Genomic DNA, 13312 nt, shown 5'->3' on the forward strand with positions numbered 1-13312 from the left:
GATCATGCCACTGCACTCCAACCTGGGTGACAGAGTGAGACTCCGTCTCAAAAAAAAAAAAAAAAAAAATTACTAATATTTTATATTTTTATGTAAATCTGAAATTCAGTGTATATTTTACACAAAACACATTTCAATTCAGACTAGCCACATTTCAAATGCTTAATACAGGTGGTTAGTGGCTACTGCACTAGACAGTATGGATGATAATTTCAATGAAACTTTAAGTGTAATGACAGAGGCACATGGATGACATGGGAACTAAGAGGAGGTATGTCTAATCTAGTCTGGGATAATCAGGGTAGGTTACATAGAAGAGATATCTACTTAAACAGGCCTGTGAGGATGAGCAGGAATTAGCCAGGCAAAGTAAAGATGGGAGAAAGGTGTACTAAGCAGCACTAACAGAAAGTATGAGGTGAAAAATAGCACATTACACCAGGAACTATCAGTAGTAATATTCTTGCATAAAAATGGAAGCAAGAAGCAGTGAGAAAAGAAGCTAGAGAGTATATCATCACGAAATCTGCCCATTCTCTCCCTAGCCCAAGCCAGGGGAAAGGCAGCAAAGGTGACAGGAGGAGCTGTCCCTGGTTCTGACACTCTATGCAGATTCACAGTTCAGTTCCACCCAGCCTGCAACCGAACTGAACCAGATCAAGCCTATTTTCCTGCATATTCTCTAGCATACATGAAGGCCCCAAAACCCTAAGCTTGGCCTGGCAGAACAGGAGAGCCTAGCAGCTTTGGACAGGCTACCCTGGATGAGCACAGGCAACAGAGTGAGATTTCCTTGCTACAAAAAATACAAAAATTAGCCAGGTGTGGAGGAGCATGCCTGCAGTCCCAGCTACTTAGGAGGCTGAGGCAGGAGGATCATTTGAGCCTAGCCCAGGTGGTCGAGGCTGCAGTGAGCCATGACCGCACCACTGCATTCCAGCCTGGGGGACACAGCAAAAGCCTGTCTCCTAAAAAACAAAATTCTCTATAGCATGCAATACTGTTTGATAGCATTTTACCCACAGTAGAACTTCCCTCAAAATTGGAGTCAATCCTCTCAAACACTGTCACTGCCATATCAACTAGGTTTACACAATATTCTAAATATTTTGTTGACATTTCAACAATGTTCACAGCACTTTCACCAGAGTCAATTTCACTTCAAGAAATCACTTTCTGGCCAGGCGCGGTGGCTCAAGCCTGTAATCCCAGCACTTTGGGAGGCCGAGATGGGTGGATCACGAGGTCAGGAGATCGAGACCATCTGGCCAACACGGTGAAACCTCGTCTCCACTAAAAAATACAAAAAACTAGCCGGGCGAGGTGGCGGGTGCCTGTAGTCCCAGCTACTCGGGAGGCTGAGGCAGGAGAATGGCGTAAACCCGGGAGGTGGAGCTTGCAGTGATGCACTCCAGTCTGGGCGACAGAGCGAGACTCCGTCTCAAAAAAAAAAAAAAGAAATCACTTTCTTTGTTCATCCATAAGAAGGATTTCTGTACAGGCACAGTGGCTCACACCTGTAATCCCAACACTTTGGGAGGCCGAGACAGGCGGATCACGAGGTCAGGAGATCGAAACCATCCTGGCTAATATGGTGAAACTCCATCTCTACTAAAAATACAAAAAATTAGCCGGGTGTGGTGGCAGGCACCTGTAGTCCCAGCTATTCAGGAGGCTGAGGCAGGAGAATGCGTGAACCCAGGAGGCAGAGCTTGCAGTGAGCTGAGATCACACCACTGTACTCCAGCCTGGGCAACAGAGTGAGACTCCATCTCAAAAAACAAAAAAAAAAAAAAAAAAAAAAGGATTTCCTCATCTGTTCAAGTTTTATGAGATTTCAGCAATTCAGTCACATACTCAGGCTCCACTTCTGATTCTAGTTCTCTTGCTGTTTCCACCACATCTGCAATTACCTCCTCCACTGATGTCTTGAACCCCTCAAAGTCATCCATTACAGTTGGAATCAATGTCTTCCAAACTCTGATTTTTGTTGATATTTGGACCTTCTCCCATGAATTATGAATGTTCTTAATGGCATATAAAATGGTGAATCCTTTCCAGAAGGTTTTCAATTTACTTTGCCCAGATCCATTATGGGAATCATTGTATATGGAATGTATTTCTTAAATAATGACTTGAAAGTTGAAATTACTCCGTGATCCATAGGCTACAGAATGCGTGTTGTGTAAGTAGGTATGAAAGCAACATTATTCTCCTTGTACAACTCCATCAGAGCTCTTGAGTGACCAGGTGCACTGTCAAGGAGCAGTAATATTTTGAAAGAACTCTTTTTTTCTGAGCAGTAGATCTAAACAGTGGACTTAAAATATTTAGTAAACCAGCTGGGCACGGTGGCTCATGCCTGTAATCCCAGCACTTTGGGAGGCCGAGGCAGGCAGATCACCAGGTTGTTCAACACCAGCCTGACCAACACAGTGAAACTCCATCTCTACTAAAAATACACAAATTAGCTGTGCATGGTGGTGTGCATCACCTGTAATCCCAGCTACTCAGGAGGCTGAGGCAGGAGAACCACTTGACCCCAGGAGGCGTAGGCTGCAGTGAGCCAAGATCGCACCACTGCACTCCAGCCTGGGAGTCAGAGCAAGACTCTTGTCTCAAAAAATAAATAAATAAATAAATAAATAAATCAGTAAACCATGCTGTGAAAAAAAAAAAACCTGCTGTCATCCAGGCTTTGTTGTTCCATTTATAGAGCACAGGCAGAGTAGACACAGCATAATTCTTTTTCTTTTTCTTTTCTTTTTTTTTTTTTTGAGACGGAGTCTCGCTGTGTCGCCAAGGCTGGAGTGCAGTGGCCAGATCTCAGCTCGCTGCAAGCTCCGCCTCCCGGGTTTACGCCATTCTCCTGCCTCAGCCTCCCGAGTAGCTGGGACTACAGGCGCCCGCCACCTCGCCCGGCTAGTTTTTTTGTACTTTTTAGTAGAGACGGGGTTTCACCGTGTTAGCCAGGGTGGTCTCGATCTCCTGACCTTGTGATCCGCCCGTCTTGGCCTCCCAAAGTGCTGGGATTACAGGCTTGAGCCACTGCACCCGGCCCACGGCATAATTCTTAAAGGTTCTAGGCTTTTCATAATGGTAACAGCGCACTGGCTTCAATTTAAAGTCACCAGCTACATTAGACCCTAATAGGAGAGTTAGCCTGTGTTTTGAAGCTTTGAAGCCTTGAAGCCAGGCATTGATTTCTCTCTAGCTATGAAAGTTCTAGATGGCATCTTCTTCCAACAGAAGGCTGTTTGATCTACACTGAAAATCTGTTGTTCAGTGTAGCTGCTCTCATCAATTATTTTAGTTAGATCTTCTGGCTAATTTGCTGCAGCTTCTACATAAGCACCTTCTACTTTATGTTATGGAGATGGCTTCTTTCCTTAAACCTCATGAACCAATCTCTGCTAGCTTCAAACTTTTCTTCTGTAGCTACCTTACCTCTGTTGGCATTCACAGAATTGAAGAGAGTTAGGGCCTTGCTCTGGATTAGGTTTTGGCTTAAGGGAATGTTATGACTGGTTTGATCTTCTTTCCAGATCACTAAAACTTTCTCCATATCAGATATGGTTATTTTGCTTCTTACTATTCATGTGTTCACTGGATTAGCACTCTTAATTTCCTTAAGAACTTTTCCTTTGCATTGACAATTTGGTTAGTTGCGTGGTGCAACAGGTCTAGCTCTATATGTCTTCCTCACTAAGCTTAATCATCTCTAGCTTTTGACTTAAAGCAAGAAATGTGCAACTCCTCCTTTCACTTGAACACTTACAGGTCACTGTAGGGTTATTAATTGGCCTACTTTCAGTATTGTTGTGTCTCAAGGAATAGGGAGACCCAAGGAGAGGGAGAGAGATCGGGGAATGGCCTGTCATTGAGCAGTTAGAATACACATAAGGTTGGGCACAGTGGCTCATGCCTATAATCCCAGCACTTTGGGAGGCCAAGGCAGGAGGATCACTTGAGTCCAGGAGTTTGAGACCAGCCTGGGCACTATAGTGAGACTCCATCTCTACAACAACAACAACAAAAAGACATTTAAATGAGCCAGGCAGGGTGGTGCATGCCTGTAGTCCCAGCTACTCAGGAAGCTGAGGTGGGAGGATCGATTGGGCCCAGGAGTTCAAGGCTGCAGTGAGCCATGATCATGCCACTGCACTTCAGCAGCCCCAGTAACAGAATGAGACCCTGTCTCTAAAACAACAACAAAACCCACGACATTGACAGATTAAATTTGCCATCTTATTTGGCCATGGTTCATGGTGCCCCAAAACAATTGCAATAGTAACATCACAGGTCACTGCTTACAGATTGTCATACAGATACAGTAATAATGAAAACGTTTGATATAGCATGAGATTTATAAAAATGTGAGAAAAAGACACAATTTGAGCACATGCTGTTGGAAAATTGGCACCAATAGACTTGCTTGATGTACAGTTGGTTAAAAACCTTCAACTTGTAAAAACAAAACAAAAAACACAGTATCTGCAAAGTGCAGTAAAGCAAAGCATGATAAAACAAGGTATGCCTGTATTTGATATAAGTGGTCAAGAAGTATGGAGGGATATTTGGAGAGCATTGAAGAAGCTGACAAGACTAGATTTGAAGCTTTCCTGCAATTAGATAAAAAAAGGATTACAAAAACATCACTTTGATCTAGGAAAAGTACTCTTTCACAAGAGAAGAGGTGAAACTGATCGGGAAAACACAGGCTTTTGAAAGAACTGTCAAGACAGACTGAAAAACCAGGAAGATTGGTCATACCCCTAAGTTATATCACAGTGCTCTCAACAGACCAGAGGGGGCAACAAGGAACTGAAAGAGGAAATTTGCCTTTATTGAAAAAAGCTTATAGCTATGAAACCAAGAGTTGGTATGAAACAAAACAACTGAGGGACTATTACCACGATACAGGTTATCTCAACTCATCACCATCATCGAGATGAGTGAGATATACTCTTGACCAATACAGCCCATTAAGAAGAGCTTCCAGGACATCTAGTGCCTCCAGTGGTCTGAGGTGTTAGAGTAAGCAATCAGTTTTGACATATCCAGTGGCCTGCTGCTAAGACCTAAGCCCCCTAATGTCCATACAGCTTGGTTATAAAACTTTTTTATGCCAAAAAAAAAAAGAGAGAGAGAGAGAGATTTTTTTTTTTTTTTTTTTTTTTTTGAGACGGAGTCTTGCTCTGCCGCCCAGGCTGGAGTGCAGTGGCCGGATCTCAGCTCACTGCAAGCTCCGCCTCCCGGGTTCACGCCATTCTCCTGCCTCAGCCTCCCGAGTAGCTGGGACTACAGGCGCCGCCACCTCGCCCGGCTAGTTTTTTGTATTTTTTAAAGTAGAGACGGGGTTTCACCGTGTCAGCCAGGATGGTCTCGATCTCCTGACCTCGTGATCCGCCTGTCTCGGCCTCCCAAAGTGCTGGGATTACAGGCTTGAGCCACCGCGCCCGGCGAGAGATTCTTTTTTTAATGGGGCAGAACTAAAATACTGGTCAACAGCATGTAAGTTGGGAGATGGGGTGATCGGAGCAAAAGTGTTCTAACGGTACTTGTACTGTTTAGGACAAGGATAAAGGTATTGATTAACTTTAGACTTTGGTAAGCATAGACAGTAACACTTCAATAAAAAAAAAAAAAAAAACAAGTAGCCAGGGATGGTGGCACAGTCTTGTAATCTTAGCTACTTGGGAAGCTGAGGTGGGAGGATCACCAGAGCCTCGAGTTCAAGACAAGCCTGGGCAAAATAACAAGGCCCCAATCACAAAAAAAGAAAAAAAAAAAAAAAACTGAAAAGAACAGAAATAGACCAAGCATGGTGGCTCACACCTATAATCCTAGTGCTTTGGTGCTTTGGGAGACTGAGGTGGGAAGATTGCCTGAGACCCGGAGTTCAAGACTAGCCTGGGCAACATACCAAGACTCTTGTTTCTACAAAAAAATTAAAAAATTAGCGGGGTACAGTGGCACATCACTGTAGTCCTAGCTTCTCGGGTGACTGAGGAAGGAGGATAACTTCAGCTCAGGAGTTTGAGGTTACAGTGAGCTATGATCACGTTACCGTCCTCCAGCCTGGGCGACACAGCCACACCCTGTCTCTAAAAAAAAAAAAGAAATAAAATTAAAAAGAATAGAAATAAAACTTTCAAACCATTAGCTAAAATGATTTAGCTAAGATGATTAAAGAAATTGAGTCGGTCTAGGAGCAGTGGCTCACATCTGTAATCCCAGCACTCTGGGAGGCTGAGATGGGCAGATCACCTGAGATCAGTTTGACACCAGCATGGCCAATGTGATAAAACCTCGTCTCTATTAAAAATACAAAAATTAGCTGGGTGTGATGGTGCATGCCTGTAATCCCAGCTACTCAGGAGGCTGAGGCATGAGAATTGCTGGAACTCAGGAGGCAGAGGTTGCAGTGAGCCAAGATCGTGCCACTGCACTCCAGCCTGGGTGACAGAGCAAGACTCCGTCTCAAAAAAAAAAAAAAAAAAAGAAAGAAAGAAAGAAAGAAATTGAGTCAGTAAAAATCTTCCCACAAAAAATAAAATTCGAATGGTACAGGTGAGTTCTGCCAAATGTTCAAGGAATGACAAAACACTTCAGTCTTTCTTTTTTTTTTTTTTGAGATGGAGTCTTGCTCTGTCACCCAGGCTGGAGTGCAGTGGTGCAATCTCCGCTCACTGCAAGCTCCACCTCCAGGGTTCACGCCATTCTCCTGTCTCAGCCTCCCAAGTAGCTGGGACTACAGGCGCCTGCCACCATGCCCGGCTAATTTTTTTGTATTTTTAGTAGAGACAGGGTTTCACTGTGATAGCAAGGATGGTCTCGATCTCCTGACCTTGTGATCCGCCCGCCTCGGCCTCCCAAAGTGCTGGGATTACAGGCGTGAGCCACCGTGCCCTGCCAGAACACTTCAGTCTTATACAAACTTTTCCAGCGAACAGAAGATGGAACACTCCCCACCTCAGTATAATCTTGATATCAAAACCAACGAGAACTGTACAAGAAAGTAATATGACAGGCCAGTCTCACCATGTAAAAATCCTAAATAGCAGGAAACCAATTCTAGTGATTTATTAAAAATAAATCTAGGCCAGGTGTGATGGCTTGCACTTATAATCCCCATACTTTAGGAGGCTGAGGTGAGAGGACTGTTTGAGACCAGGAGTACAAAACCAGCCAGGGCAACATGGTGAGACCTTATCTCTACAAAAAATAAATAAAATAGCCAGGTATGGTGGTACACGCCTGTAGTCCCAGCTACTCAGGAGGCTGAGGCCAGAGGATGGCTTCAGCCTGGGAGGCAGAGGTTGCAGTGAGCCAAGATCATGACCCACTGCGTTCCCACAGGGATGACACAGCCAGACCCTGTCTCAAACAAACAAACAAACAAAAACTTAAATTCAGCCAGGTGTGGTGGCTCATGCCTGTAATCCCAACATTTTGGAAGGCCGAGGCGAGAGGGTTGCTTCAGTCCAGGAGTTCAAGACTAGCCTGGGCAACACAGTGAGGCCTTGTCACAACAAAAAAAATGTTTAAAATTAGCCAGGTGTGGTGGCTCATGCCTATAGTCCCAGCTACTCAGGAGGCTGAGGTGGGAGGATCACTTGAGCCTGGGAGGTGGAAGTTGCAGTGAGCCATGATAACACCACTACACTCCAGCCTGAGTGACAGAGTGAGACCCTGTCTCAAAAAGAAAGAAAAAAAAAGGTCATCAAAAGAGATTATAAATAAAGCAAAGACAAGGCAAAAACTAGGAACAAGTATTTGCAATACATATAACCATCAAATGTTATATATAAAAACTACAAATCAAAAGAAAAACAATCATATTGCTAAGATGTGCTTAAGAAAAATAAAAAGAAAAACAATTTTTTTTTTGAGACAGAGTCTCGCTCTGTCACCCAGACTGGAGTACAGTGGTGTGATCTCGGCTCACTGCAACCTCCACCTCCCGTGTTCAAGCCATTCTCCTGCCTCAGCCTCCCAAGTAGCTGGGACTACAGGCACTTGCCACCGTGCCCAGCGAATTTTTTGTATTTTTAATAGAGGCGGGGTTTAACCATGCTGGCCAGGCTCATCTCCAACTCCTGACCTTGTGATCCACACACCTTGGCCTCCCAAAGTGCTGGGATTACAGGCATGAGCCACCGCACCCGGCCAACAATTGTTTTGTTTAAGGCAAAAGTCATTTACAGCTATTTCAAAGAAGAGGAAAAGGGCAAAAATCATTTATTTATTTATTTAGATGGAGTCTTACTATGTTGCCCAGGCTGGTCTTGAACTCCTGGACTCAAGCGATCCTCCCACTTTGGCCTCCCAAAGTGCTGGGATTGCAAGCATGGGCCACCATGCCCAGACTGAAAATCGTATTTTTAAAGTTTATTTATTTATTTTATTTTTTTTTTGAGATGGAGTCTTGCTCTGTCACCCAGGCTGGAGTGCATGGCACAACCTCAGCTCACTGCAACTTCCGCCTCCCAGGTTCAAGTGATTCTCCCGCCTCAGCCTCCCAAGTAGCTGGGACTACAGGTGTGCACCACCATACCCAGCTAATTTTTACATTTTTAGTAGAGATGGGGTTTCATGTTGACCAGACTGTTCTTGAATGCCTGATCTAGGGTGACCTACCCACCATGGGCTCCCAAAGTGCTGGGATTACAGGCATGAGCCACCTCACCCAGCCTAATCTCATTATTTATAAGGAAAATACAAAGACCACAATAAGACATCTATTTCACTGACTAAACAGTGCAAAAGCTAAGGAAGGCCGGGCACGGTGGCTCAAGCCTGTAATCCCAGCACTTTGGGAGGCCGAGATGGGCGGATCACGAGGTCAGGATATCGAGACCATCCTAGCTAACACGGTGAAACCCCGTCTCTACTAAAAAATACAAAAACCTAGCTGGGCGAGGTGGCGGGTGCCTCGGGAGGCTGAGGCAGGAGAATGGCGTGAACCCGGGAGGCGAAGCTTGCAGTGAGCTGAGATCCAGCCACTGCACTCCAGCCTGGGGGACAGAGCGAGACTCTGTCTCAAAAAAAAAGAAAAGTTAAGGAGGTAGAATAATGAGAACTATTAGATACTGTTGGTGAGAATGTAAACTGGTACAACCAACACACTCTTTTGTAAAGTTGAAGATGTGCACACCCTATAAACAGCAATTCCACTACAGAAGAACTTCTGCATTGCCAAGAGGAGATATGCACAAGAATGTTCTTAGTAGCACTGCTTGTACTAGTAAAATATTGAAAACTACACTAAATCCATCCATAATAGAACAGATAAATGAATTGTGATATACATAAATCTCACAACCATGATACTGAGTGACAAAAAAACAAGCTGCAGAAGAATGCTTATGGTATGACTCTAATTTGTAAAATTGAAAAATATGCAAAAGTAAACCATGTGGTTTAAGGATACAAATATACATATTAAACAATACAGAAAAAGCAAGGGTAAACTCAAATGTCAAGATGGTAGTTACATCCAAAAGGGGAAAGAATGGGAACGTATTATGAAGTAGCACACAGAATATCTCAAAAGATAAAGGTAAAAAACAAAAATAAGGGTAAAAATAATATTCATATTCTCTCTCAGTAGGGAGGAGATAAAATGAATGGTGGATAATAGGTGTCTGTTCAAACATTTTTCTTTATAACATACATATGGCCGGGCGCGGTGGCTCAGCCTGTAATCTCAGCACTTTGGGAGGCCCAGGCGGGCGGATCACGAGGTCAACAGATCACGAGGTCAACAGATCGAGACCATCCTGGCCAACATGGTGAAAGCCAGACTCCGTCTCAAAACACACACACACACACACACACGTTATATTCTTTTTCTTAATTTTTTTTTTTTTTTTTAGACAGAGTCTCACTCGTGCACCCAGGCTGGAGTGCAGTGGCATGATCTCGGCTCACTGCAACCTCCGCCTCCCGGGTTCAAAAGCTTGTCCTTCCTCAGCCTCCCAAGTAGCTGGGATTACAGGGGCCCGTCACCACGCCTAGCTAATGTTTGTATTTTTAGTAGAGACGGGGTTTCACCATGTTGGCCAGGCTGGTCTCGAACTCCTGACCTCAAGTGATCTGCCTGCCTCGGCCTCCGAAAGTGCTGGGATCAGAAGCGAGAGCCACCGTGCCCGGCCTATCTTCTGTAATTTCCGAAAACACACACATCCCTACATACCCCCTCACAAGTCTCGCATTTCTTAAGGTGGGCATTTTTGGGTTGGCAATGCCATTGAAGGGATTCGACTGATGAATCCTACAACGAATACCAAATACTTCTAGATTTTCATTGTGCTTTAAAGGAAAGACCTCAGGGTTTGACAACAAAAAGACCTAGATTTGAATCCAGGTTCTAACAAGCGGTGTGACCTAAGGTTAGTTAACCCCTTCAACAAAAACATATGGACCCCCAGCCACCGGCAGAGGGGTACACGTAGGGCAGGAATCCTTGGGTGATAAATATGAGGTCCTTTCCCTCTAGAGTCCACGGTTTAAGAGAAGGCTGACAGGAAAAAAAATTAAATAAATACAAATTTAAAATTAAAGAAAAAAATATAGATCTCTCCACAACCTGCCAACAACAGGTCGTTCCCCATCCTCTTGAGCCCATTTTCCACACAGTTACAAACTGCTGCTTTAAAATGCACACCGGATTAAATTACTTGCCTGAATATAGTCCTCCAATTGTTCCCCCACGTCCTCAGGATAAAAGGCTCCCCGAGTTCTGCGTGGACCTCTCGCACTCCTGAGGCGCTTGCCTCACGGGCTTTCCTCTCACGTGGCTTCCTCACAAGTCCACATTTGGCTCCACCCACGCCGAGTCACGCAACGGGCATCTGATTGGTGAGCGTGGAGGAAGGACTGAGCATGCGCGACCTAGCTCCTCCCTCCGTCCCTATATTTAGATCCTTGGGTCTGCAGAAAGCTTGAGTTCCTCCCCTTCCCAAGCCGGCAACGTCTGTTAAGGCATAATTGACATTTGATAAACTGCACATGGCCGGGCGCAGTGGCTCACGCCTGTAATCCGAACACTTTGGGAGACGGAGGTGGGTGGACCACCTGAGGTCAGGAGTTCGAGACCAGCCTGACCAACATGGCGAAACCCTATCTCTAGTAAAAATACAAAATTAGCCGGGTGTGGAGGCGCGCACCTGTAATCCCAGCTACTCGGGAGGCTGAGGCAGGAGAATTGCTTGAACCCAGGAGGCGGAGGTTGCAGTGAGCCAAGATGGCACCACTGCACTCCAGCCTGAGCAACAGGAGTGAAACTAAACAAACAAACAAACAAAAAAACCACACGTTTAAAGGGTGCGGTCTGATGAGTTTTGACACAAATGAAACCTTCACAACAATCAATATAACGACCCTATTAATTCCCCGCCAGACTTTAATCCTGCCTCTTTGTTTCCTGCCTCTCGTCCCTCTCTGCCCTTCCCCCTGCAACGGCTAATCTCTTTTCTGTCACCATACATAAGTTTTCATTTTATAGTATTTTATATAACTGGAATAATTTGGAGGAGAGGGGCTCTGGCTTGTTCCACTCACTACAAGTATTTTGAGATTCACCCATGTTTTTGTGTAAATCAGTAGTTCGTTTCCCTGGACCTGACCATCACTTTTCACAACAAGAAAGGAAGAAAAAAAGTGTGTTCTATTTTATTGCTGAGTGTGCTCCATTGTATGGATATATGACAATTTGTATATTCATTCACGTGTGGATGGACATTTGGGTTGTCTTCAGTTTGGTACCATTACAAATGAAATTGCTATGACCATTTGTCTGAAAGTCTTTTAAACATTTCCTTTTTTTTTTTCCTGAGAAGTGGTCTCACTCTGTCACCCAGGCTAGAGTGGAGTGCAGTGGTACCATCATAGCTCACTACAGCTTGCAGCCTCGACCTTCCAGTCTCAAGCCATCCTCCCACCTCAGCCTCTGGAGTAGCTGGGACCACGCCACCTCTCCTGGCTAATTTTTTTTTTTTTTTTTTGGTACAGATGGAGTCTTGCTATGTTACCCAGGCTGGTCTTGAACCCCTGGCCTCAAGCATTGGCCTACCAAAGCGCTGGGATTACAGATGTGAGCCACCATGCCCAGCAAGTCCCTAATCCATTTCCAGCTAATTTTTATGTATAGTGAAAGGTAACGATCAATGTTCATTTTTTTGCTCATGGCTGTCCAATTGTTCCAGCATCATTTGTGGAAAGCATTGCCTCTGTTAAATTTCCTTAGCACTTGTGTTGAAAATCAACTGGTTATGTATGTCTGGGCCTATTTCTGGACTCTATTCTGTTCCACATATCTCTTTATGCCAAATACCATACTATCTTGATTACTGTGGCTGTATAATAAATCTTGAGATCAGATAGTGTAATTAGTTATCTATTGATACATAACAAATTACTACAAATTTAGAGGCTTGGCCGGGCACGGTCACTCACACCTGTAATCCCAGCACTTTGGGAGGCTGAGGCAAGTGGATTGCTTAAGGTGAGGAGTTCGAGACCAGCCTGGCCAACATGGAGAAACCCCGTTGCTACTAAAAATACAAAACTTAGCCAGGCATGGTGGCTCACGCCTGCAATCCCAGCACTTTGGGAGGCGGAGGCGGGCGGATCATGAGGTCAGGAGTTCGAGACCAGCCTTGCCAATATGGTGAAATGCTGTCTCTACTAAAAAAAAGAAAAATTAGCTGGGCATGGTGGCACATGCCCAGCTACTTGGGAGGCTGAGGCAGAAGAATTGCTTGAACCTGGGAGGCGGAGCTTGCAATGAGCCCAAGATCGCGCCACTGTACTCCAGCCTAGGCAACAGAGTGAGATTCTGTCTCAAAAATAAATAAATAAATAAATAAATAAAATTAGCCGGGCATGGTGTCGCAAGCCTGTAATCCCAGCTACTCAGGAGGCTGAGGCAGGAGAATCACTTGAACCCGGAAGGTGGAGGTTACAGTGAGCCAAGATCGTGCCACTGCACTTCAGCCTGGGTGACAGAGTGAGACTTTGTGTCAAAAAATAAATAAATAAATAAAATTTAGAGGCTTAACACACACATATTATGTGGGTCAAGAGTCCAGGCATGGTTTAGTTAAATCCTCTGTGAAGCCTCTCACTGAGACTGCAATCAAGGTGTATATAAGCCAGGGCTGGATTCTTATCTGGAGACTGGACTGAAAAATAATTCACTTTCCAGCTGACATGGTAGTTAGCAAACTGAAACTGAATGAGAGCTTCAGTTTTTTGTTGTTTGGCTGTTGGTGGGCACCCTTAGCTTCAAGGGGCCTCCCCAATT

Source organism: Macaca fascicularis, chromosome 1 (assembly GCF_037993035.2).
Source record: "Macaca fascicularis isolate 582-1 chromosome 1, T2T-MFA8v1.1".
Lineage (NCBI taxonomy): Eukaryota > Metazoa > Chordata > Mammalia > Primates > Cercopithecidae > Macaca > Macaca fascicularis.